Raw genomic sequence first — 6,065 nt, forward strand, 5'->3', positions numbered from 1 at the left:
TGGAGAATGAAATTTCTGTATCAAAAAAGCTTGTCGGCAGGGAGAAGCATGAAGTGCTCGTAAATTTCCAGGTAGACGGCTGCGCTGACTTTGGTATTGATGAAACACATTGGACCTACACCAGCAGATGACATGGCTCCCCAAACCATCACTGATTGTGGAAACTTCACATTAGACCTCAAGCAGCTTGGATTGTGTGTCTCTCCACTCTTCCTCCAGACTCTGGGACCTTGATTTCCAAATGAAATGCAAAATTTACTTTTCTCTGAAAGCAACATCTTAGATCACTGACAACAGTCCAGTTCCTTTTCTCCTTGGCCCAGGTAAGACGCTTCTAGCTTTGTCTATTGGTCATGAGTGGCTTGACACAAGGAATGCGACACTTCTTGCCCACGTCCTGGATGTGTCTGTGTGTGGTGGCTCCAGCAGCAGTCCACTCCTAGTGAATATCACACAAATTTTTGAATGGCCTTTTTTTTGAACAATCCTTTCAAGGCTGCGGTTATCCCGGTTGCTTGTGCACCTTTTTCTACCACACTTTTTCCTTCCACTCAACTTTCCATTAATATGCTTGGATACAGCACTCTGTGAACAGCCAGCTTCTTTATCAGTAACCTTTTGTGGCTTACCCTCCTTGTGGAGTGTGTCAGTGACTGCCTTCTGGACATCTGTCAAGTCAGCAGTCTTCCCCTTGATTGTGGATCCTACTGAAACAGACTAAGGGACCTTTTCAAATGCTTAGAAAGCCTTTGCAGGTGTTTTTTGTTAATTATTCTAATTAACTGAGATAATGACTTTTGGGTTTTCATTGGCTGTTAGCCATAATCATCAAAATTAAAAAAATAAACACTCGAAATAGATCACTCTGTTTGTAATGACTATGTAATACATGAGTTTCACTTTTTGTATTGTACAAAACAAAAAAAGACCAATGCATATATATTGTGCACACCTGCAATAGGAACATGTAAAAAATCTCTCTTTATTAATCACAAAAGCACAAACATGATTAAAAACAGTTTAAAAACATAATACTGACACCCTTAACCACACAAGGGCGACTGGTACCATAGAACGTCCTGTACATTCACAATATACCCGAACCATGAAATGGCACAAAAAAGGTGACAATGCAGAGCAGTAAGCCTGTAATGTGATAAGGTGGACTAAGTGACTTTACATATCTAAATGGACCAAATAATAGACAATCAGTAGGCGTCCCCACGAGTGCCTACTTAATGTAACAGGGTAAATAATGCCATATAGTATGATGTAGGGAAAGGGTAAAATCACACCTGCCCTAATCTCTGCTGTGTAAAATAGGGGGTACAGGATAGAAAGCTGTAATAGAACAGGGCATAAAAAAAATGAGTTTGAGTAAAGAATCAAAATCAAATAATTGGACATGAATATGCAGATATGTTATGCACCATTACCAGCTACTCCAAGTACTCCCCCGCAGGGGTCCAAGGATAAAACATGGCAACTGCTCAAAAGGAGCAAGACCTGAAAAACCTGATGGCCATACCGCAGAGAGAGCTCCATGGTGGAAAAGGAGCAGAGGGTGTGAGGAAAGAAGGGTATGGGAAGACCCCGTGCGTATTGCTGCCGCAATGTAGCTTCGTCAGGGGAAGACACTTTTTGTATTGAAGTTACTGAAGTCACTTTTTGTATTAAAGAACTGGAATAAATTAACTTTTTTATGATATTCTAATTTTGTAACAAGCACCTGTACTGTAATACACTCTGGATTTTTGGAAAATCTTCAGGCCAAGGGATCATCTATTTTTTTGGCGAATTAGTGTAAATGCTGATCATTATTTGAAACAGACGACAGTATTGTCATTTGAGAGATCCTTCACAGCTTATCTGAAGCTTTATAATTAATGATTTATTTTAAAACAGAATATTGCACAGTGCCAGATGCATATGACGTGCCCGAGGGGCCGGGGATAACTTTGTGAACGACAAGACTTCTCCCTGTCACTTGGTTTGAGTCTTGGGAGGCACGGTGGCGGTGGAATGCCGGCATCTCTATTTCTTCCAGGTCCTCTAGATCTTCTGCTGGATCAGGAGCATTTGGCATATGGGACAAAGCATCAGCATTGGCGTTTTTAGTGCCAGCTCGGTATTTGATGACGAACTCATAGTTGGACAACCGAGCCATCCATCTTTGATCCAAGGTGCCGAGCCTGGTTGTCTCCAGATGAGTTAACGGATTGTTGTCCATATAGATGGTAAATTTGGATGAGGCCAAATAGTGCTTAAACCTCTCGGTCACTGCCCAAATGATAGCCAAGAATTCTAGCTTGAAGGAGCTATAGTTGGTCGAGTTCCTCTCAGTAGGACGAAGCTTCCGACTGGCATAAGCAATGACTTTTTCCTTACCCTGCTGCATTTGAGATAGGACAGCTCCTAACCCAGCATTGCTGGCATCAATGTGCAGGATAAACAGCTGATCATAGTCTGGATACGCTAAGATCTCTTCTCCAGTAAGTGCTTGGTTAAAGCTTTTTAATAACTCATCCAACCTAACATTCCACTCAATCAGGGGACTTTTGTCTCTGGCCTTTTTGGATTGGCCAACTAGGAGATCTTGAAGAGGGGCTGCCAATTTAGTAAAGTCTTTGATAAAGCATCTAGAGTATCCCACTAGGCCTAGGAATTGTCTGACCTCTTGGATGTTGGTGGGTACTTGCCAGTCTCTGATGACAGTCACTTTGTCGGGGTCGGGTGCTACTCCTTCTGCACTCACGACATGGCCTACATACTGCACTTTGGGCTTTAGGAGATGACACTTAGATGGTTTTACCTTTAAGCCGAAGTTGGGCAACGCCTCCAAGACCTCTGCCAGGTGTTGCAGATGTTCCTCATAGGTCCTGGAATATACAATCACATCATCCAAGTGCAATAGCACAGTCTCAAAGTTCATATGTCCCAGGCAACATTACATAATTCTCTGAAAGATTCCAGGAGCACTGCTCAATCCGAATGGCATGTAATTAAATTCACATAGCCCCATAGGTGTAGTGAGCGCAGTTTTTTCATTGTCTGCCTCAGCAACAGGAACCTACCAGTACCCACTGGTTAAGTCCAAAGTGGAGAAGTACCTAGCTGATTTTAATGCTGCTAGAGACTCCTCTATGCGCGGTAAGGGGTATGCATCTTTGTGAGTAATTTTGTTAAGTTGTCTGTAATCTACACACATGCGCATTGTACCATCTTTCTTTTTGACTAACACCAGGGGAGCTGCCCAAGGACTGTAGCTATCACTGATTACCCCTGCTTGTTTCATTTCTCTTAGCATACCTTTTGCACACTGATAATGAGCTGGAGGTACAGGACAATACCTTTCTTTGATAGGTGGGTGATCTCCTGTGGGGATGTTATGTTGAAACCCTTTTATCTGCCCAAAATCCAAGGGATGCTTACTGAAAACCCTCTCGTATTCCTGTACCACCCGCTGCACTCCATTTTTCTGATGTACAGGAGTGGAGTCGATGCCAACATGTATCTTTTGGAACAATTCCTCCATTTGAACAGAAGAGCCATTGCCATCCGTTGCTTCTGACGGAGTCAAGGGTTCTACAGCCTAAATATCGTTGTTGCTGACTGTGAATAGTTTGGCTATGGTTGCATAACGGGGCAAGCAAGCTTCCTCCTCTCCACAGTTCAGAACACATACCAGGACCCTGCCCCTTTTAACATCAACAAGTCCCCTGGCCTTCAGCACAGTAGGTCTGCTATCTGAATAGACTGGTTCAAGGAGAGCTTGGTAGTCCCGTCCTCTGATGCCTATGGCTGCTCTGCACCAGATGAGGGTCTCACTCCTAGGGGGAAGCATAATGGAGAAGGGATCACTCTCCCTTACACTACCAATCTCTCCACCTGTTAACACCACTTGCTGTTGCTGCACAAGGGCCTTGACATCTTTATTGAGGGCATGCTGTTCTTTGTACTGGGCCGACTCGGCTATGTCTTTCAAAATGGTGATGAACTCACTTAAACAATTTTCAATTACATTTGTGCCTAATGTTATGATAGGTTGACACTCTGCTCTTTCCACCTCTACCACCATGAGACCTTGAGCTTTAAGCTCCACTTGTCCCACTTTAATGACAACCTCTTTATACCCCACCTGTGTCAGGTTGACCATTACTTGCTATTAAAGACAAGTTACCATCAGGAAGTTGGGTGAAATCAGCATCAGTCCAATATCTCTGGTACAGTGTGTGAGGCATTGTGGTTACCTGCGATACTGAAAAAGATAAATTTCAGGTCACCTCTTGTAGGTTCGTAAGAACTATTGAAAAGCTCTGAGCGCGGACACGTCTCTGCCAGGACGCATAATGACTCCAAGAAGAGGAAGAAAGGTCCAGCTCCAGAAATTTAAAATCCAGAATTTTTATTGTATCATATTTAAAATACATTCATGGCTGCTTGTGATCAAGTAACGGCAACAAAGTTCAGTACTACTCTTAGTCTAAGAGCACTTGTGCTCGAAACGCACACAGAGACCTGGAGAATATCCCCATGCGGTGAACTTTGTTGCCGTTACTTGATCACAAGCAGCCATGAATGTATTGTAACCCTTTCACCCCCAAGGGTGGTTTGCACGTTCATGACCAGGCCAATTTTTACAATTCTGAGCACTGTACCTTTATGAGGTCATAACTCTGGAACGCTTCCATGGATCCCGGTGATTCTGGCATTGTTTTCTCGTGACATATTGTACTTCATGCTAGTGGTAAAATTTAATTCAAATAACTTGCGTTTATTTGTGAGAAAAACGGAAATTTGGCGAAAATTTTGAAACTTTCGCAATTTTCCAACTTTGAATTTTTATGCCCTTAAATCACAGAGATACGGCACACAAAAAACTTGATAACTAACATTTCCCACATGTTTACTTTACATCAGCAAAATTTTGGAACCAAAATTTTTTTTTGTTAGGAAGTTATAAGGGTTAAAAGTTGACCAGCGATTTCTCATTTTTACAACACCATTTTATTTTTAGGACCACATCACATTTGAAGCCACTTTGAGGGGTCTATATGATAGAAAATACCCAAAAGTGACACCATTCTAAAAACTGCACCCCTTAAGGTGCTCAAAACCACATTCAAGAAGTTTATTAACCCTTTAGGTGCGTCACAGGAATTTTTTTGAATATTTAAAAAAAATGAACATCTAACTTTTTTTCATAAAAAAAATACTTCAGGTTCAATTTTTTTATTTTACCAAGGGTAACAGGAGAAATTGGACTGCAAAAGTTATTGTGCAATTTGTCCTGAGTATGCTGATACCTGATATGTGGGGGGGAACGACCGTTTCGGCACATGGCAGAGCTCAGAATGGAAGGAGCGCCGTTTGACTTTTTCAATGCAAAATTGGCTGGAATTCAGATTGGACGCCATGTCACGTTTGGAGAGTCCCTGATGTACCTAATCAGTGGAAACCCCCTACAAGTGACCCCATTTTGGAAACTAGACCCCCCAAGGAACTTATCTAGATATGTGGTGAGAACTTTGAACCCACAAGGGCTTTACAGAAGTTTATAACGTACAGCAGTACAATTAAAAAATCATATTTTTTCCACAAAAATGATCTTTTCACCCCAATTTTTATTTTCCCAAGGGTAACAGGACCCTAAAAGTTATTGTGCAATTTGTCCTGAGTACGCTGATACCCCACATGTGGGGGTAAACCACTATTTGGGCGCATGGCAGAGCTTGGAAGGGAAGCAGCGCCATTTGACGTTTTTGGTTGGAATTGAGATCGGACACCATGTCGCGATTGGAAAACCCCTGATGTACCAAAACAGTGGAGACCCCCCACAAATGACACCATTTTGGAAACTAGACCCCCTAAGGAACTTATCTAGATGTGTGGTGAGAACTTTGAACCCCCATGGGCTTCACAGATGTTTATAACATAAAGCCATACAATTAAAAAATCATATTTTTTCCACAAAAATGATCTTTTCACCCTCAATTCTTATTTTTCAAAGGGTAACAGGACCCTAAAAGTTATTGTGCAATTTGTCCTGAGTACGCTGATACCCA

The sequence above is a fragment of the Dendrobates tinctorius genome, unplaced genomic scaffold (genome assembly GCF_039654945.1).
Source record: "Dendrobates tinctorius isolate UK_male_01 unplaced genomic scaffold, ASM3965494v1 ptg000038l, whole genome shotgun sequence".
NCBI lineage: Eukaryota > Metazoa > Chordata > Amphibia > Anura > Dendrobatidae > Dendrobates > Dendrobates tinctorius.